The sequence below is a fragment of the Hevea brasiliensis genome, chromosome 17, assembly GCF_030052815.1.
Source record: "Hevea brasiliensis isolate MT/VB/25A 57/8 chromosome 17, ASM3005281v1, whole genome shotgun sequence".
Classification (NCBI taxonomy): domain Eukaryota; kingdom Viridiplantae; phylum Streptophyta; class Magnoliopsida; order Malpighiales; family Euphorbiaceae; genus Hevea; species Hevea brasiliensis.
This window is the reverse complement of record NC_079509.1, coordinates 43,439,682-43,462,480: the sequence shown is the minus strand read 5'-3', so window position 1 is coordinate 43,462,480 and position 22,799 is coordinate 43,439,682. Positions and strand designations below refer to the sequence as shown.

Sequence of the window (22,799 nt, the reverse complement as noted above, 5' to 3'; positions counted from 1 at the left end):
TGACTAGAATAATAAATGTCAAACAAGTTTCAAAAAGCTGAAGGCTATGCTTACAGAAGCTCCAGTGTTGGCCCAGCCAGAGTCAGAGAAAGACTATGTGATCTACAGTTATGCCTCTCACAATGGGCTTGGGTGTGTTCTGATGTAGAAAGGGAAAGTAATTGCCTATGCTTCTAGACAGCTAAGGCCACACAAAAGAACTACCCAACTCATGATCTGGAATTAGCAACAATAGTATTTGCATTGAAGATATGGAGGCATTACCTATATGGTGAGAAATGCTACATATATACGGATCACAAGAGACTGAAGTATTTGCCAACCTAGAAGGAACTCAATCTGAGACAGAGGAGATGGATTGAATTCCTTAAAGATTATGACTGTGTGATTGACTACCATCCTGGGAAGGCAAATGTAGTGGCTGACGCACTAAGCGGGAAGTCCATGATGGCTTTAAGAGCACTGAATGCTCGGCTGTCTTTAGCACAGGATGGGGTACTTTTAGCTGAGTTGCTTGTAAAGCCAAGCTTGTTACAACAAATACAAGAAGCACAGTTAAGGGATGAAAAGTTGCTAACTGTTATAGGTAGAACTCAAGATGTCACACTCTACCCCTCCGTAAGGCATAATATAATCCCGTAGTATACCTAATGAATTACCAACTCCATCTACTGATAACCTATTAAATACACTACAAGAGATTTTAAACCTTTTCTTACTTCTTTTTACAGTGGTGAGCACTATTTACAGGTGTTAAATTTTTTTTTTTAATTGAAGTGAAACTAGATAACACAATTGAAGTATTAATAATTTCTATAAAAATTTTGGCAGAGTGTCATCTGTATTTTGAATAAAACATTTCTTCAAAAACCTGTAAAAAGCACTTCCAATATTTTTTTCAATCCCCAAACTCCAATATCCAATCAACACAATAAGTTTCCAGTGTTTTCAAAAGCTGAGATAAAAGAAATATATCACAATATTTACAAACCAAAATAATTTACAAATTTAGTTTACAACTTTAATGTACAAGTTTAATTTACAACTGCTCAAAACTAAGAACATTATATACATACAGTGAACATACATTACAATACAAAATGCAAAATATGGTATACTCAATATACCCGATGAACTCTCAATGAAGCACTAGCAGCCTAGTCTGCTGCCCTGTCAGTCTGTCTACCTGCGACAGCAATGAAAAGCTATCGCTGAGCCAATGTCTCAGTGGTGCACAACATTAACACAATGCAACTTTAAATCACAAATCATAAGTCATATAAATAGTGGATACTTAAAACCATAGTTAAATTCAAAGATAGTGAATGTCATAAAGAATTTAAACTCTATTTCACAATATCACAATAAATATCAATAAATCACACACACAGCTTAATCATGTTCCAAAGTTCAATTCACCCAAGAGCCGACGGCTAATGAGGAATAACATAGCTAGCTAGCAATAATATGAGTACTCATTCTATTCGTCCTCAATAGGCACACACCTCAACACTTCAGCCAGAGAGGGAATTCAAAGTCAATTCATCCCACTAGACAAGCTAGCGAGGAATTCAATCAATATACATGTGTGGTTTCAAACCATTTACAATATTTTTCAAGCAATAAGTATCCATCAAATATCATTAAGACAATTTTTCATAATTTAAACAATAATAGACAATTTGTCATAATTCATTTCAATTGAAAATTTCAAAAGAAGTAACTGTTGTGCACAAACCTCTGATAAATGTCTCTTGGCCTTGACTCAGTGTTTCCTTCCCCTTCCCTGAGTCTTTGCTAACTGAAACACACAATTTGAAGTGTTTCAGTACTCATTTAAACTGTCTCTAACAATAAGGCTTAATAATTAATTTATTGAATTCTATTATTTTCCTTAGTCAACCTAAAATGTTGACCCTCGATGCACTCTAAGTGGATTAGGTTTAATGTTACCAATATATCACATTTTATAGCCCTTTAGTGTTGGTATATGTTACCAATTTCATTTCCAAGTATATTGCATTTTTTTACAATTTATCGGATTTCGGTATGCTAATTTGACCTAATAGGATGACCTAGTTCCCTCAATTTTCGGGTTTTGGTCCAAACTACAAACTTGTAGGTATATGTCTTATTGCACGCGGGGCAAAATTTTAGGTCATTATGAGTTATGTAGACCAAGTTATGGTCAATTTACCAATGCTGGACAGAATGTACCAAAATGGTAACTTTAGGTCATTTTTGGGTCACTTTTGGTTCGGCCAGTTTTTATACCCGAAATTGTGCAAGCTATTTGACTTACTTATGGTCATTTCTAGGTGTTGGTGTCTTCATAAGAATTGTAGATATATGTCTAAACTATTCATGGTAAAACTTTCAGGTCAAGTGGACTAGTTTTGAGTGAGTTATGGCCAAAATACCAACTACTACCCAAATGGTCAATTTTCAGGCTTCCAATTCACTAATCCGGATTTGGTCATTTTTTAGGTTACCTTTTAGGCAGAATTTTGGTAAGCTTCCTTCATGAAAGTTGGCACATTTTGTGCCTAGTTTCACCTCCAATTCGTCTCATACCAATTAGAGCCACACACTTAAGGTTCTAAGCCAAAATATACACTGCCCTATTAGACATTGTTCATCCTTACCAATTACACATCTAACACTTACCAAATTAACTCTTCCATGCCAATTCTGATTTGTACCATAACACTAACACACTTTACTTCACATTGTTGGTCATTTTGGCAGCTTGTAACCACTCTCAACAAACACACTATAATACATAATTTTCCAAAGTCCCATTTACAACAATTCAACCATATGAACATACCTCATTTCCATGTTCAAATTCAAACAATTATTTATATACATATGCTGCCATCAATGACAACATAATTCAACAATATTTCATGAACTCAAACACTTCAATCTTCTTCGTGAGGCTGCCACAAGTTTACAAATGCTCATCAATTTTCATTTTCACTTTTCAAGCTTCCAAATCAAACCTTAGACATGAAATTCAACTACAATACAATCAAACATTTAAATCATCATTCAAACCACTATTTACATGCAAGAACAAGCTATTCATATTGAGGTTTCATGGCTGCCAAAATGTACATCTCCATTAATTCATCGAACTTCAAAATTCTTCCATAAATCAATTACACACAACCTTGGTTACACTTTTAATGAAACAAGAATTGAAAACACTCACTTACCACTTTTGAAGTTCTTCAAAACCTCACCAAAACTTAACTTTCTTGCTGCCTATCTACTGCCCATGGTGTGAGGATCACTTTTAAGGAAGGGACTTACAAGAATTTATGGCTTGAAGGTGGTAAAATGGGAGCTTGCATGCAATTTGGCCATGGAGGTTTCTCTCCCTTGTTTCGACTGGTTTTTCCCAAGGTTGAAGATGACAGAATTTTTCTGTCCAAGGGTTGATTAGTGGTCCACTTAAGTGGTGTTAGTGGAGCACTAATTGAATAAAAGGATATTTTAATGTTAAACTTTCCAAATTTCCACATTTTTCTCTTATCTTTTGCTATTTAGATTATGTACCACTATTTTAATTTTTCATGATATTTTCCAAGTGTAATATCATTTATTTTTAATGGACTTTTAGGTCAAAAGGCAACTCGGGGTGTCAAATGACCACAATGCCCCTGTTTGGGTTGTATTCCCGATTTTTCGGTAACACCAAGTTTTGTCATTTTCTCGATTTCTCGTCTTTCTTTGTACTAATTATTTAATTTTTCTTTGATATTTCTAATGATATTTATACTTCAATAGATGTTTATTTAAGTCTTAAAAATATTTTTCAGGGTTCCCCGTGGTCTAGGGCTAGTCAACGGTCCACGCCGCAACTTCCCGGTGCAGTCACCCATCGCTATAGTTCTTGGCTCATTTAACTTGGTTACATTTCATTGCTATTATTTTTCCTTTGTTTTTCTTGTATTTCATTATTTTATGTCTCCTCACCCATATCTAAGTGTAGTTCTAGGCATCCTAGCTGTCTAGATAGACACTGTCACCGGAATAGTAGAACGCACTATCGAACATAGAGGTGTTACACAAGAGGGGAAGGAGACTAATTATGAGTTGAAAGGAAATGGGTGCCTGTATTATAAAGGCTAAATATGTGTACCAGGAGAAGAGAAACTGAAGAAGAATATCTTGAAAGAGGCGCACAGTAGCTTTCATGCTATGCACCCAGGAAGTATCAAGATGTACCAAGACCTGAAAACACATTATTGGTGGCCTGGAATGAAGAAAGAGATTGGTGATTTTGTGACCAGATGTTTGACATACCAGCAAGTTAAGGCTGAGCATCAGGTTCCATCACGGTTATTGCAACCTATATCCATGCCAAATTGGAAATGGGACTGTATCACCATGGATTTTGTCACTGGACTGCCATTGACACAGAGGAAGCATGATACTATATGGGTGATTGTGGATAGATTGACCAAGTCAGCTCACTTCTTACCAGTTAGAGTTAACTATCCACTAGAGAGGTTAGCAAAGATTTACATAGATGAGATAGTCCAGTTACATGGAGTGCCAATATCGATCATATCTGATCGAGACCTGAGATTTACTTTGAGGTTTTGGAAGAGGCTACAGGGGTCTTTAGGCTCTCAATTGCACTTCAGTACAACTTTTCATCCACAGATGGATGGATAGTCAGAAAGGGTAATTCAGGTAACCCTTAGAACTTAATGAATTACTATAAGTGTTAAAGGAATGATAACAATGACCTGACACTAATAACATAAATGATATGGTATGATAGGTACTGGAGGATATGTTAAAAAGCTGCATCATTGATTTTAAAGGAAGTTGGGAGAAGTATCATCCTTTTGTAACACCCTCCCGATAACAACTCCGTACATTCTACTGTTCCGGTGACCGGTGTCGGTCCGGACAGCTAGAACGTCCGGAAAAATAATTAAACTTAAGTGAGGGACCATAATTAACTCAAATATTAATAAGAAACACTTAGTAAAAATTTTAAAAATAAAATACAACCAAGTCAAATGAGCCGGTGCCCAAGCGATGGGTAACCGGAGGGAAGTTGCGGTTCTCGCAACGAGGAGCCCTAGACCCGGGGGAAAAATTATAAAATAATTTTTGGGACTCCAAAAAAGGGTCATTGAGGTTCCCATGGTATTAGAATGCCTAGAAAATACCTAGGAAAATTTTTCAATCGGTACAGACAATTTTGACCCGTTAAGCCAAACGGAGGGCATTTTGGTCATTTCGCCTTCAGAGGTAATTTTTGGCCGACTTGTCCAGTTGAGTAAATAATTAATATGACATAAAATATGAATAAACATTACTAGAAATTAAATTGAAATTGAGTAGTGATGAAAAGAAAAGAAAAATCAAAGAAAAGCTCATTTATGACATCTTGATGATGTCATTTAAAATTGCCAACCAATCACCATTAAGTAACCATTTGACTAACTAATAAAAGAGCTAAATAAAGACCAAGGAAGACCAAAAACCAGCTGCCTTCTCTTTAGCCAAAAACGTGAGTTTCTCTTCTTCCTCCCTCCATTGATGTTCAATCAAGCAAGCTTAATTTCCTACCTTGTTACACCACTAAACCCTAACCCCTTTCATTAAACCTTGACCATATCACTTGGGGAAGCTTTTGGCAGCCAAGAAGAAGAAGGAAAGTGAAGTTTTAGCTTGAAGAAATCTGCCCTACAAGAGGTTAAAGTGAGGTTAGTGCTATCCTTTCACTCTCACTCCTTTAATCCTTGTTAGAGCATCATTTTAAGTTAAGAAATTGTAAGAATTTGAAGTAAATTATATGTGTTAGGGCATCTTCAATTTTTGGCAGCCCTAAGGAAGGATGAGGTTGATTGTTTTAATGAATTTAGAATGGATAGAAATGATGTTTAAGGTATGAATATGCATGGATGTTAAAATAGTGTGCTAATTGAGGTTTATGGGTAATTTAAATTGGACATTAGGGTTTTGAGAAGTGAAACTTAGATTTAGCTTATGAAATTGTGAAAGAACATTATAAGGGTCAATTAGTGACCATTTTAGGCATGTTGACCATGAATTGGACTGAAAAATAGTATAGCCAAGTGAATGTGTTGGCTGCCTTGTTAGTGCAGCAGAGTGACTGAAATTTCAGTCCACTTGCACAACCATAACTTTGGCTGTGTAGGTCCAATTGATGTTTGGCCAATTGCACATGAAACTAGGCTTATAATGGCACATTTTTGCTGAAGAAACCATGCCCAAAAGACCAAAGCAAGAGGACCAAAACTTGGCCCCAATCCGGACACACTGCAACAGCCCCTGCAGAATTGACCCAATGAACAGTAACTGTTCATTTGGCCATAACTCACTGTAGATTTGGTCAATTGACCTGAAATTTTTACAGCAACAAGTTAAGACATAGACAAACAACTTTCATGAAGAAACCTACCCCAAATTATGGCCAGAACCTAACCTAAATGGCAGTGGCAGTCACTGTTCATGTTACTGTAGATATGGTAATTTCTGCAGAATAGAAATCCGGCCAGCTGTGGTTTTTGGACCATATCTGGAGCTACAAAACTCCAAATGGAGTGATTCAAAAAAGGAAATTCAACTAGACAAAATAAGGAACAACTTTCATGTTTGCCATTTCTTTAAATTTCCACTGTAACAGTTCCAAATGGAACAGTAAATTTATGGTACAAAATCTGAAAAATCTGCTCCTTTTGTTTAATGCTTAGAAATGGTATTAACGCTCAATGCCAACAAGTTTTAAATACAAAATGTGGTATGCTGGGAGTGCCAAAACCAATGTACCTAATTTCTACCTAAAAGTCAACATTTTAGTTGACCATAGAGGTGAATAGTAACACCGAAACTTGAAATTCAAAGATTGAAGAATTTTAAAGTATCGAATGCCCTAGTATACCTAACAAGATTGGTTTGGATAATTTGGCATGCCAATAGGGTTCAGTTAGCAGTACTACACATGGCGATATGCCATTCTGTGATTTCATGGCTTTTAGCCATTCTGACTTTGTATTGAGACTTGGCCTTGTGCCTGATATTATTCTGACTTGTTAGCCGCTGCTGCACACCGGGAGATGCATATGTGACCGATGGTGTGACGGCCCGAGGTACTAGGTACCCAGTGCCAGTTTACCCGTTATCCAGTCCAGTCGTCTAGTGTAGGTTACTTGGGGCAACCAAATGAATAAAAGTGAACAAAGTTAATGAAATAATGAATATACCAACACCAAACAAAGAAAGCATACACATTCTATACACATTTATTTTCTTGCTATTTTCCTTTATTATATTATTGCACCACTAAGCATTATTGCTTAGCGCGTTGCTTTTGCCACGCGTAGGTACTGGAGATTCCGATCGTGAGCCCAGTAGACCACAGACTGGGTGAGTCCATCCTGCAGCTCTGCACAGTGTCCGTGTCACCTCAACTTCTGCAGTGCATTGGTAGGACATTAGGTGTCATTTTGACATTTTGTAACTTAACTTTGTTTTTCTCCTATGTAATTAAACTTGTGTAATGTATATTGATGTTTATGTAAATTATGAAAATTACACTTGTGAATGGAAAAGTAAATGTTTACTTGTGATTTATATGTGATCATCACATGTGATGGATGATTGAGAACTGGAATTGAAATGTTGTTGAGATCTTAATATTGAGATTTTGTTGATAAATTGAAGTTGGGATTGTTTGGAAATTATTTGGAAGTGTTTTTAACAGGTTCCGAAGAACTGTTTTCTCCATTTTTAGCCGGTACTCCGCCGGATTTTCTTTAAAATTTTCGGAACCTCAAATAAATAATAATTTCGATAAATGGCTTAAATGAATCATATTTCATAAATTAGCTTCAAAAGCATGATACAAATTAAGTAAGGTATATTAGAGTGTGCCAGTACACCGTGTGGCATTACTTACTCGGGTATACTGTACACGGGTAAGGGGTGTCACACCTTTGGTAGAGTTTACTTACAATAACAGCTACCAAGCCAACATAAAAATGGCTCCATACGAAGCATTGTATGGAAGGAGATGCAAGACTCCCTTATGTTGGACAAAAATGGGGGAAGAGAAAGTAGTGGACCTAGACTTGGTGAGACAGACTGAGGAAAAAGTGAAACTCATCAGAGACAATTTGAAAGCTGCCTCAGACAGAAAGAAATCATATGCCGACCTGAGGAGAAAGGATAGAGTATGAGGTGGGTGATAAGGTGTTTCTCAAGATATCAACTTGGAAGAAACTACTAAGATTTGGTAAGAAGGTTAAGTTAAGCCCTAGGTTTATTGGTCCATACGATGTCATTGAACGTGTGGGTGCAGTAGCCTACAAGCTAGCTTTACCCCCTGAGCTGGACAAGATTCACAATGTATTCCATGTGTCGATGCTCAGGAGATATAGATCAGATCCTTCAAATGTCATTTCAGCAGAGGAGATAATTGTACAACCTGATTTGACATATGAAGAAGAACCAATCAGAATCTTGGCACAGGAAGTGAAAGAACTCAGAAACAAGAGCATCCCACTAGTGAAAGTCTTTTGGAGACACCACAACACAGAAGAAACGACATGGGAGAGCAAGGAAATGATGAGGCAGTAGTTCCCTCAGCTCTTCACATCAGGTAAATTTTGAGGACAAAATTTCTATTTAGAGGGGAAGAATTGTAACGCTCTCACCATAGTTAGTTCATACATTCTATTGTTCCGTCGACTAATGTCTGTTCGGACAGTCAGAATATTTGGAACTACACTTAAACTATAGTGAGGAGATATAAATTAATGGAATAAATGTTAAGAAAATATAGAAAAAATTTATAGAAAATGAAATAAAATTTAGAGAATTTAATAATTGATACAAAAAAATAATAATAATAACCCGATAAGCACCAAGAAGGGCATTTTGGTCATTTTACCCCAGATGTAAATTTTGACCTAAATGTCAAATTAAAAATTTGAGAGAATAAAATAATTAACATAAATTAAACTTTATAAATTGAATTAGGAAAATGAGAAGAGAAAGAAGAAGAAAAGAAAAAGGGCTTATGACATTATAAAAAAATTAAAGTACAACAAATATATATATATATATATATATATATATATATATATATATATATATATATATAAGACACAAGAGACAAAACCGCACCAACCCAAGTCTTCTTCTTCCTCTCACTCCTCCATGGCTGAACTCCAAGCTCTCTCTATCTCCCTCCATTTTTCTTTCTTAAAGCTTGATTTCCCAAGCTTCCTCCCCATAAAACTTTAAACTCACTTTACTAAAAATCATCTCCACACCATAAGGAAGCTATTGGTAGCCATAAGAAGAAGGAAACTTAAAGTTTTGGGAAGTTTACAAGTTGGGTCACAAGAGGTAAGTGCAAGATACCACTCCCTCTCTTTTTTAAATCTTGTAAAAATGATGAGATGAGTGAGTATCACATGAAAATGAAAACAAATGATAAGAAATTGAAGAACCCTAATTTCGGTAGCTATGGAACTCTTTGGGGTTTGATGCCTTTAAATGATGAAAATTAGTTCCATGAGGATGTTTGATAAGTTGATATGATTAGGAGTTTGAATGCATTGTGTTTGTATAAATTGGATAATTAAAATTAAGGTTTGTGTACATGATTTGGGGAATTTGTCTTTGCTTGAGATTAACCTAATTGAGATGAAATTGTTGCTTATAGAAGTGCTATGTATACCAAATTGAAGTAAGAAAGTTGAAGGAAATTAAAAAATTGGAAGTGCTTTTTCTGCAGGTTTAGGACTCATTGAGTCTAGCTTGAGTTTTGAGCCATAACTGATTTTGTATTGCTCCAATTGGTATGAGGCCACTTGGAGGTGAAACCAGACCCAAAACACTCCATTTTCCATGAAGAAATCATGCTCAAATCTGTCCAAAACTTGACATAAATACTGTCCCAATCTGGATGACTCTGCACAAAACCCAGAAAATGACCAAATGAACAGCACATATTCATTTGGTCATAACTCCCTCTATATTGGTCCAAATTATCTGAATTTTATACTATTGGAAAGATTATACATAGGGCTATAATTTTCATGAAGACCATAGAGCCCAGAAATTCCTTAAACCAAACCAAATTGCTGGCCCAATTTGGGTCACAAAACTATCCAGAACTAGGTTGCCCAGAAACTGCTAGACATAAACTTACCCGACCAGTTTTGGCAAAATGGCCATAACTTGGTCTATAAGAATTTAAATATAATGAAACCAGTGGCAAAATATCCACAAGACACAGATCTACAAAATTAGTATTTTGACCAAAACCCAGAAATCAAGAGAACTAGGTCAAATTGTTAGAAAAAGTTAATACATCAAAATCTAGAATCTGACCAAACTTTATTTGACCGCAGAACAATCTTTTAGTCATATCTCCCACTAGAAAAATCCAATTAGGATGAGCCATACCTTTCCAAAAACCTAAGAAACAAGGCTACAACTTTGTTTTAGAAACCTTCCTCAAATTATGAATGTAAGAACCTTAAAAGTGGCCCTGCAGTCACTAACCTGAACTGAACTCCTGTTGGCATGGGGTACATGAGTCTAGGTCAGTTAATTGGCCATAAATAATTTCACAAATCTTGAAAAATTGTGATTAAAAATTCTAAGTGACCTCCAGACATAGGGCAACAATTTCTATGAAGATCACTATGCCTAAATGTGACTGCAACATGTTCCATTAATTAGGTAAAATTTAAGTTCAAAAGCTACCTAGTTAAGGAACCAAAATTAGGAAATGAATCAGTTATGGTTATCTTACCATAACTTGAGTTCCAAAAACCTAATTGACATGATTCAAAAAGGAAAATTAAGACAAGACATAGAGGAGCAACTTCCATAAAGGAAGAGTGGCCAAACAATGGCTACAAACTGATCAAAGGATAGGTAAAAGTAAGACACAAAAACTGAACCTAAAGAAAGGTCTATGAGATAAACTATCTTATGATAGGAATTTAACCCTAACGAGCCATTAAACCCTAAACCACATGAAAAGGGTATGTGGGACCTATTTTCCCACTATAAAGTGAAATGAACATTTCAAATAAATAAGTAATAATGTTTAATTGCCCATAGTATACCTAGACTTATTTATTTAATTTGGATCCAATTGGTATACCATTTAGGAACTATAGATAGTAGTACTGCCCATAAGAATAATCATTAATAGATAAAATCTGTTTGACATGATTGTTGTACAAGCTTTATGCCTGCCTGTTGGCCATTGTGCCTAATATTATATCTGGCTTAATTGCTTGCTCGCAAGTCTCATGCCTGACATGGCCGACATATACTGGATAGACATATAGCTGTCTAACTAGTATACTCCCGTGTATCTAGCTTTTATAATCTGTTATAGGTTTCTGGGCACTGATAATGATTAATTAAGACTTAATATACAATAAGTAAAAAGAAAAGATCTAATAATTTTAATTGTTTCCAAAGTGCAATAAAAATGTAAAAGACCTAGAAATTATGAACTGCCATATAGAATTATTATTTTAATTATTTAGTTATTGTTATTATAAATTATGCACCACTAAGCGTTATGCTTAGTGCGTTGGTTTTCCATCGAGTAGGTACTAGAGACCAGTCTCAGCAACAGTAGCAGTAGTGTTTATACAGAGGCCGATCAGATTTGTCAGTGTCTACGAGTCACCTCGACAGTTGTAATTTTATTGGTAGGGCCCATGTATGTCTAGATTTTGTTCTTTTGTTCATTGTACATAAACATATGATGTATTTCATTTTGGATTGTAATTAAACTTTGATATTGTAAGTAAACTTGTAAATTATTATCTATGAATTTCTATATGAATGCAATAGATGATACCTTTTTGAGATCTCATAAATAATTGTGAATGATATGATACAATAGAATATGATATGGAAATGTGTGAAATGAATATGAACATGTTAACAAGTAATTAGTAGAACCTACCAGATGCTAACAGAACAGAGGAGGTTCTGTCCAGGTCTCCACAGAAACAAGTTATACAAAAGAAAAAAAAATCTACACATGTATTACCTATTTTAAATGATATTAAAAATTTATAATGGACATGATAAGACAAGATAGGGTGCTCCAGCACCGAATGTGGCATTTCTTGCTCGGTTATATAGTAGACAAGTAAGGGGCGTCACAATTTCTATATGAATGCAATAGATGATACCTTTTGGAGATCTCATAAATAATTGTGAATTATATGATATAGTAGAATATGATATGGAAAAGTGTGAAATGAATATGAACATATTAACAAGTAACTAGTGGAACCGGCCAGATACTAACAAAACAGAGGAGGCTCTGTCTGGGTTTCTATAAAAAAAAAAAATTTACACATGGATTACCATTTTTAAATGATATTAAAAATTTACAATGAACATGATAAGATAAGATAGGGTGCTCCAGAACTAAAGGCACTTCTTGCTCAGCTATACAGTAGATGAGTAAGGGACGTCACAGTTAATGAGATGATCATCAAGAGTAAGAACTTGGAAGATCAAGCTCAAGACATCGTTGAAGCGTTTGACGTGTTTGCCAAAATGGGAATAAAATTAAACATAGAAAAATGTGCATTTGAAGTAAAGGCGGGTAAATTTCTTGGGTACATGGTATCCAAAAGAGGCATTTAGGCCAACGCCAAGGAGATCCAAGCTATAATGGATATGCAACCATCGATCAGCATTAGAGAAATACAGAGATTGCATGGGCGAATTACAATGCTTGACCAATTTATGAGTTGTTTAGCTCGGAAATGTCTTCCCTTCTATCAGGCATTGAAGGCCAAGAAATAGTTTAAATGGGGTGAGAAATTTCAGCTAGCTTTTAACAAATTAATTTTTTTTTCATTTCACTTCCTTTACTTGACTTATCAAGACCAAGCAATGTATTATTTATTTTCTAGCTAGGTTTGGGGTTATATTTTCTTTTTTTATTAAAATTGTAAATAATTTTAATTTTTGTAAACACAAAACTAATAAATTATTATTAAAAATTATAAATAAATTCCACATGGACTGCTAGGTCGACAAATTTTCATTCTCAGAAGTTGATTTTAAATTTTGGGTATAATTGCACCCAAGTCAAAATGCTATGGTACCAAATTCAAAATTGAAACCTTAGACTAAAATTCTAAAATGACAAAAAGGTTTGGTGTTTTTTATCCAATTAATTTTTTTTACTAATTTTAAAGAAAATTATGTTTTTTAAGTAAGAAAAAAATAAATTAAATAACGTTAATAATTCTTTTAAAAAAGAAAACAACGTCATAACTTAGGCCATTTATTTCAAGAAAATTTTTTTTAAAACTATTTTAAATATTTTTTTATATTTAGTTAATTAAAGAAAAATATTTTTAATTAAAAAATAATCATTTTAAATAATTTTTTCTTTTTAAAAGATTACATCATTTTTCAAATTTAACAAACCTATATAAAAATTATATAAATAAATGATTTAAATATATAAATATTATATTTAAGGAAAAAAAATTAATTTATAAATTATTATTTATCATCATTATTGATGATTAATAACAGTTGTTAGTAATAATAATAATCATAGAGTTTATCGGAAAAATATTAATGATAATATAATTTAGAAAAATAGCATAATTGCATCGATTCAATTGTTAAAATTTTATAATTTTTTATATAATTTTAAAAATAACTCTTTTTGTTTATATATTATTATAGTTATAATTATTATCAAAATTCAATAATTTATATGATTTGCTTAAAAGATTCCGAGTACAACAAAAAGAATTCTTCATTGTTTACTGTGTAGCTTTTGTCTTTTCCCTAGCTCTTGGTTGGCATTGTGTGGTGGACACTTCATCATTCACTGTGCAGCTTTTGTCTTTTCCCCTAGCACTTGGTTATCTTCCGAAACGGTACTGTATTCCTGCTCTTCTTCTCGCGTTGTATTCTCTGCTTGGTCCTCTCATTGTAAGCGCTCATTTTACCCAGAGGAAGAAAGTTGTGTCAGTGGAACATTTTTAATTTCTTTTTTTTCTTACTTCTTAGCCTCTTGTGGCAGAACTCTTTGGGTTTAATCAATACCAATCGAAATAATGTCTTATCAACTTGGGGATGGCTGCTCTTTGCTCATATTTTTAGATAAGTTTTACTTTTTAGCTCCATATCTTCTGACATCAATTTCTTTTTTTTTTTTTTTTAAGGAATTCTCATCATTGCTTTGCCATCCCTTTTTTTGCGCGGTCTTTGCTTTATGATTTTATAAGCGGCAATAGGTGTTATAAACATCATATTTTGATTGATCTTCAAAGACAAGGTTCTTTTAAAATTGAAATTTTATTATTCATTCTCGATCGATATTCATAGGTAGCTTTTTCGAACTCACCAATGACTTGTCTATGAAACAAATCGATCTCACACTCAAGTTAGATTACTTTCCGATCCTTTCTCTTTATCAGATGAGTTCGAGTTAATATTGAATCTCCAAACTATTTAATCTTGCCTGCTATTATTCTTCGATCTCTCTATGTACAAATATCACAAAATTCTATTTGACTAATGTTGTGATCGGGCTTCTCGCTCGAATTGCCCAGATATTCCTCAAAATGAAGTTAAAGTTTTTATCGGGTATAATAATGATTCCAACCTTAAAAGTTCAAGTCAGTGTCAAATCTTTGCAATTCTAATATTTTAAAGTTCCATTTGATATTTGGTCATGGCTCCATCTGATCTCATGTTCACCTGTAACGTTTTTCTGATCTCTTTGAGTAATTTGATATCTTTTGATTAATAGTCGCTCTCAGGTTTAATGTTCAACTACATCAGGTTTAATGTTCAACTACATTCAATCAATTAAGTATTTAAACAATTTAATTTGGATGCTTTCCGATCTCATCAAGAAATTGAACATAAAAAACTTCAATTCATTTCAAAATAAAAAAATATATACAAGTCAATTAGCAAAGGGGGTCTTCTCCGCCCTGCACCCCAATTACAGTCCTCTCTCTCTCCTCACCCTCGTGCTTCTCATCGCTGTCCTCTTCGGCCGCTGGGATGAGCTTATCCATCCAGGAAAAGTCTTCCTCAGGATAATGCTTCTTTAGTTCGGACAGGAGGTCGTTATGGGAGTTCACATATGCCCCAGCATCTTTTGTAGTGCTCTCCTCCTTCTTTGCTTGGAGCTCCTCCTCCTTTGTCTAAAGTTCCTCAGAAAAACGAGCGATATTGACAGATCGACCAGCCTGGGAGACTTCAAGTTCTCACTCCACTTCAGTTATCCTCTCTTTGCAATACTGCACCCAATCTTCCAGTTTAACGATGTAATCATTAGCAGTGGAGAGCTAAGCCTTTGCAGTTGATGCATCCTGGACCGCCTTAAGAATCTCCTTCCTTAAGACGTGGGCTTTTTCTCTGATCATATATTGGTTTGCAATAGCCTCCAAGCCAAACTCATTGTCTAAGTTAGAATATCGTCAATACTCTCTTCTGCCAACTGGTTCCAATCTTCTTGAAAGTAGATGGAAGCGCCCATGACCTTGGCTAGACCAAGATTTCCTCGGGTGGAGCAGTTTCTTTCCAGCAATTAGATAAGGAGTTGAGCTCCTCGGGAGACCATTCTAATAGTAGGGCTAGAAGACTCCCCTTCTACATTGGAAGAGGTCAGAGGAGGCAGACATTCAATCTACTGAGGTAGAGAGACGATGACCTCTACCTCTGAGGCTGGCTGCTCCTGAGGTCGAGGAGGGTAGCTTGGTACTTCTACCAAGTCTCGTCGAGGTGTTTGAGCAGCGGTGGCAGTAGCCTCTTTCATTGCTCGTACCTTTTGGGAGACCTCCCTCTTCTGCTTGCGGCTCTCTTTGAAAGCGTTACCACCCGCCATACCTGCACAATGAAGAAGTCAGTGAGTTCGCTAAGATTGAGAGACTAGAGATCCGGATTGTACCGGTAGCAGGACCGAGGTCAGAAAGCTGAAGCTCGTAATCTTCATGGGAGATCAGCCGCATCATTCACCATTTCAGTTCAGCCATGACAGCATCTAAGCACGAATATTTATGGGTGGCCGCCTGAGTTTTTAATTCTTTCACAATGGCGTCTTCGTCTTTATTTAAAGTAAGCTTCTTAGGGACTTGGGGGACTAAATAATTCCAATTACGTGGGATCCCCTCAAAGCCATTTCGATCCTTGCTCCTAAGGATGAAAAATCAATCCTTCCAGTTCTTCAGCGAAGAAGGGAGATCGGTGGAAAGCCTGCAGTTTGGCTTTGCCTGAAAAAATGAGAATTCGTCATCATTTCTTCGGGCAAGCCTATGCAGCTCGACAAAGACCCTAACCGTGGGCTCTAGTCTCTTAGCTCGGCAGAGACCTCTGAAGGCTACTAAAGTCTGCCAGGAGTTCGGATGCACTTGATCTACCGAGACATGGTGGAATTTTAGGATGGCCTTGTAAAATCCATCCAAGGGAAAACAGAGCTCGAACTTCAGCTGCTCGTCATACACTATGATAAGATTGCCTTCTTCAAAAAGTGATCGGGTCGAAGATCGCCATGGCATCTGATCAGTTCAAAAGAGTCAATCTGCAGATTGTATTCCTGACTTATGGATTGGAGATCGGTCTCTCTAAGGACTGACGGTAGTTCATCAACTGGCAGGTTCTCCTTTCTCGAAGACGTTCCTCATTTCGATCTAGTAGCCAGACAAGTAATCGGAATGATGGCTGTGCTGGATCGTCCGCTTGGTCTAATCGCATCGCCTCTTTCTGAGGTCCACAAAATATGGACGGAAGGTGGGCTCGCAGCTCTCTTACCCTCGGTACCACTCATTTTCACAAAATAAAAAGGAAAATTGATCGAAAAAAGATTAAAGCTCTTACCGAAGTGTTAGTCGGTGCCGGAAAAACTTAAAAAGCGAGAGAAAATTTGATGTCGATGAGAGAAATCTGAAAGTGGCATGATTTGCGAATGGCTACCCCCTCCCTATTTATACCCGCTAGTGCATTAAATGCTGCATCGATAAGTGAGATCTGACCAGTGCCCTGTAACACCCCTATGTTCGGTAGTGCGTTCTACTGTTCCGGTGATAGTGTCTATCCAGACAGCTAGGATGCCTAGAACTACACTTAGATATGGGTGAGAAAACATAAAATAATGAAATACAAGAAAATAAAATACAAGAAAAACAAAAAAAAAATAATAGCAATGAAATGTAACCAAGTTAAACGAGCCGAAAACCATAGCGATGGCTGATCACAGCGGAAAGTTACGGCGTGGACCGTTGATTAGCCTTGGACCACAGGGAATCCTGGAAAATATTTTTGAGAATTAAATGAACATCTATTGAAGTATAAATATCATTAGAAATATCAAAGAAAAATTAATTAATTAGTACAAAGAAAAAAGAGAAATCGAGAAAACGACAAAACTCGGTGTTACCGAAAAATCGGGAATGCAATCCGAATAGAGGCATTGTGGTCATTTGACATCCTGAGATGCCTTTTAACCTAAATGTCCATTAAAAATAAATGATATTAAACTTTGAAAATACAATGAAAAATTAAAATGAGATACATTATGTAAATAATGAAAGTGTGGTGGCCAAATTGCAAAAATTGGAAAGTTTAACATTAAAATAGATTTTTAATCAATTAGTGCTCCACTAACATCACTTAAGTGGACCTTTAATCAACCTTTGGACAGAAAATTCTGTCATCTTCAACCTTGGGACAAACCAGCCGAAACAAAGTGAGAGAAAAACTCCATGGCTGAGCTTGAAGGACCTCCATGCAACCTTGGTTAAGTCACTCTTTCCACTAGCTCCCTTCATTAAACTTGACCTCCATACCTTGGGTAGCATACTAGGAGCAAGAAAGTTAAGTTTTGGTGAGGTTTTAAAGAACTTCAAAAGTGGTAAGTGAGTGTTTTCAATTCTTATTTCATTAAAAGTGTAACCAAGGTTGTGGGTAGTTAATTTATGGAAGAATTTTTTATGTTTGATATTTTAATGGAGATGTACATTTTGGTAGCCATGGAAATTCAGTATATGTAGCTTGTTTTTAATTATTTATGGTTGTTTCAGATGTTGTTATTGATGGCAGTATGGATATGTGTATAATGGTTTGGAATTGGGTATGTAAATGGGGTATGTTCATGTGGTTAAATGGTGTAAATGGACTTTGGAAAATTCTGTTTTATAATGTGCATATTGAGAATGGTTACAAGCTGTCCAAAATGTGTTGTTAAATGTGTTAATGGTAAGGTACAAACCAGAATTGGCATAAAGGAAGTAATTTGGTAAGTGTTGAATATGTAATTGGTAAGTGATGAGAAGTGTATAGTAGGACAGTGTGTGTTTTGGCTTAAAACCTTATGTGTGTGACTCCAATTGGTATAAGACCAATTGGAAGTGAAACTAGGCACAAAATGTGCCAACTTTCATGAAGGAAGCTTACCTAAATTCTGCCTAGAAGGTAACTTGAAAAATGACTAAATCCATATTAGTGACTTGAAAGCCTGGAAATTGACCATTTGGGCAGTAGTTAGTGTTTTGGCTATAACTCACTCAAAACAGGTCTAAATGACTTGAAATTTTTACCATCAATAGTTTAGACATATATCTACAATTCTTATGAAGTCACCAATGCCCAGAAATAGCAAAAACCAAGCCAACTAGTTTGCACAAGTTCAGGTATCAAAACTAGCCGAACCAAAAGTGACCTAAAAATAACCTAAAGTTAGCATTTAGGTGCATTTTGTCCAGCATTGGTAAATTGACCATAACTTGGTCTACACAACTCAGAATGACCTGAAATTTTGCCCCACGTGCAATGGGACATAGACCTACAAGTTTGTAGTTTAGACCGAAACCCAAAAACCGAGAAAACTAGGTCATATGGCTAGGTCAAATTAGTATACTGGAATTCGGCAAATTGCAATAAAATGCAATATACTTGAAAATGAATTTGGTAACATGTACCAACACTAAAAGGCTATAAAATGTGACATATTGATAACATTAAACCTAATTCGCCTAGAGTGCATCGAGGGTCAACATTTTAGGTTAACTAAGGAAAATAATAGAATTCAATAAATTAATTATTAAGCCTTATTGTTAGAGATAGTTTAAATGAGTATTGAAATACTTCAAATTGTGTGTTTTAGTTAGCAAAGACTCAGGGAAGGGGAAGGAAACACTGATTCAGGACCAAGAGACATTTATCAGAGGTTTGTGCACAACAGTTATTTCTTTTGAATTTTTCAATTGAAATAAATTATGACTATTTGTATTATTTTTGTTTTAAATTGTGGAAAATTATTGAATGGATATTTAATGGATACTTATTGATTGAAAAACATTGTAAATGGTTTGAAACCACAGCTATTATGTATATTGATTGAATTCCTTGCTAGCTTGTCTAGTGGGATGAATTAACTTTGAATTCCCTCTCTGGCTGAAGTGTTAAGGTGTGTGCCTATTGAGGACGAATAGAATGATTACTCATATTATTGCTAGCTAGCTATGTTATTCCTCACTAGCCATCGGCTTTTGGGACAAATTGAACTTTGGAACATGATTAAGTTGTGTGTATGATTTATTGGTATTTATTGTGATATTGTGAAATGGAGTTTAAATTCTTATTGAGATTCACTGTCTTTTGAATTTAACTATGGTTTTAAGTATCCACTATTTATACGACTTATGATTTATGATTTAAAGTTGTATTTTGTTAATTTTGTGCACCACTGAGACATTGGCTCAGCGATAGCTTTTCATTGCTGTCGCAGGTAGACAGACTTACAAGGCAGCAGACTAGGCTGCTAGTGCTACATTGAGAGTTCATCGGGTATATTGAGTATACCATATTTTGCATTTTGTATTGTAATGTATGTTCACTGTATGTATATATTGTTCTTGGTTTTGAGCAGTTGTAAATTAAAATTGTACATTAAAATTGTACTTTAAAGTTGTAAACTAAATTTGTAAATTATTTTAGCTTGTAAATATTGTGATATATTTTTCTTATATCAGCTTTTGAAAACACTAGAAAATTATTGTGGATTTGAGTTGACAAATGTTGAGAAACTTATTGTGTTGATTGGATATTGGAGTTTGGGATTGAGAAAAATATTGAAAGTGCTTTTTACAGGTTTTTGAAGAACTGTTTTATTCAAAATACAGAGAGCACTCTGCCAAAATTTTTACAGAAATTATTAATACTTCAAATGTGTTATCTGGTTTCATTTCAGTTAAAAAAAAAAATCTTTTTTAACACCTGTAAATAGTGCTCACCACTTTGTAAAGAAGTAAGAAAATGTTTAAAATCCCTTGTACTGTATTTAATGGGTTATCAATAGACGAAGTTTGGTAATTCATTAGATATACTGCGGGATCATGTTATGCCTTACAGAGGGGTAGGGTGTGACATGTTTTAGTGGTATCAGAGCTAGTTTTTAAATTTTGTTTTCACCTGTAATTTGAATATTCTTTCTTCATAGTACAACTGCTCAATGTCATTGTTTAATACGTACAGTATATTACATTATAAATATGCACTAACAGGAGGAAATTTCCTTGTGTTATTTGTTCAGGAGGTCTAAGATCCTCAAATTGACTATCGAAGAAGAGGATCGTTCAGTCGATCAATCTATAGAGGTTGAGGTAAAAGGGGATGCCCCAGCCCTACATAATGTGAGTGGATCAACTCCACCAACCCCGTCAGTACCGTAGTTTCCTGCTCAGTTTGCACAGCAGATGGCTGTGATGTTTCAATAGATGGCTGGTAACATGTCTACTCAAGTCCCACTACAGACATCAGTGGTACAACTACAGTCTTCAGCTAGGCAGTATGACAAGCTGATTAAATATGGGGCTACTGAGTTCAAGGGGACAGTAGATCCTCTAGAGGAAGAACAGTGGTTAGAAAGAATGGATAGGGTGTTCAAGAAGCTACATTGTATAGAGGAGCTCAGATTTGAATATTCAGTGTCTCTGCTACAGGGGGATGCATATGACTGGTGGAAAACCATTCCCCATAGTCTGGTAGAACCTTCAGTGCTAACATGGAATATTTTCTACGGGAGTTCAGACAAAAATATGTCCCTGATGCTTATGTGGACCAGAAGTTGCGAGAGTTCCTAAGTCTGAAACAGGGGACTAGATCAATGGTTGAATATGAAGGGGAATTTTCTCGCCTGAGCCATTATGCAGTAAGTCTATTTTCTACCAATAGGGAGAGATGTAAGAGGTTTGAAACTGGCTTGAAGCTCAGTATTAGATTACAAGTGGTCGGATTCAAACATAACAACTGCTCTGAGCTTATTTCTCAAGCACTAGAATTAGAAAGAATTGAGTTAGAAGCAGCTCCAGAGAAAAAGAAATCAGAAAAGACAAAGAAAGAGAAAGAGAAAGAGAAAGAGGGAAAGTCAGTAGAACAGAGTTCCAATGGTTCTACTGGGAAGAGGAAAAACTTTGGGGGACACAGCAAGGGTGGTAAAAAGTCTGGTAGGGGAAGATGTTCGGGACAGAAACCTCCTCCATCTGGTCAGCAAAGTACCAGAAGTTCCTACCCTCCCCGCTAATGTGAAACTTGTGGTAGAAACTATGGTGGGGTATGCTACAAGGCCACAGGAGCCTATTATAACTATGGAGGCACAGGACACTTTGCCAAGGACTACACCAGTGCCCGTAGAGTTGGGTCACCTCCTACTACTACTGAAGGGTCAGTTCAGAGTCCTGCCACCAGAGGTTCACAACCACCTAGCAGAGGTAAAGGCAGGGGTAGAGGTAGTCCAGCAGGTAGCCAAGGCACAGTGAATCAATCAAAGCAAGGCAGTGCTCCAGTTAGAGTCTACGCAATGAGATAGAGAGAAGAGGCAGAGACATCTGATATTGTGGCTGGTACCTTCTCAACTTTTAATCAATATGTGTTTGTGTTATTTGATCCGGGTTCTACCCATTCTTATGTGAGTACTAGCATCATTGATTGCATTGCTGTTTCATGTGTGAAAATGGACTTTGAGGTGCTAGTAACAAGTTCGCTAGGACAAGAGGTCAGGGTTAATAGAATGTATAGGGATTGTCCTTTGGGGATTCAAGGACACACCTTTCTATCTGATCTCATTGAAATGCCCTTTAGAGATTATGATATCATCTTGGGCATGGATTGCTTAGCCAGGCATCACGCTGTGATTGACTGTAGACTAAAGACAATCACTTTTGGTCTCCCTCAGTACAGTGATGTGGTAATACATGGGGAGAGGCAGCTATTGCCATCAAACATCATTTCGGCTGCACTAGCCAGAAAAATGATCAGAAAGGGGTGTGAAGCCTACTTGGCACATGTGGTAGACACCCAAGTGGGGAGTCCAGCATTAAGGGACATCCCTACAGTATATGACTTTCCAGATGTGTTTCCTGATAAATTGCCAGGATTACCTCCAGAAAGAGAGTTGCAGTTTGAAATTAATATTATGCCTGGTGTGGATCCAATCTCCATAACACCATATATAATGGCACCAGCAGAGTTAAAGGAGTTGAAGGTACAGTTGCGAGAACTACTTGAAAAGGGCTTCATCCACCCTAGTGTTTCACCTTGGGGAGCGTCAGTATTGTTTGTTAAGAAGAAAAATGGCACTCTCCACTTATATATTGACTATCGATAGTTGAATAAGGTGACAATAAAGAACAGATATCCATTACCTCACATTGATGATCTATTTGATCTGTTGAAGGGTGTAGCTGTATTCTCCAAAATTGATTTGCGATCTG

At 36.0% G+C, this 22,799-nt stretch overlaps 1 long non-coding RNA gene across 1 annotated transcript; it reads left to right on the top strand.

Moving 5' to 3' along the window:
• Window positions 1-14,000: 14,000 nt before the first annotated feature.
• Window positions 14,001-22,373, top strand: LOC131175602 (uncharacterized). Its single transcript, XR_009145803.1, has 3 exons — window positions 14,001-19,255; window positions 19,817-19,875; window positions 20,621-22,373. It is a non-coding gene; the product is annotated as an uncharacterized LOC131175602 (long non-coding RNA).
• Window positions 22,374-22,799: the final 426 nt, after the last annotated feature.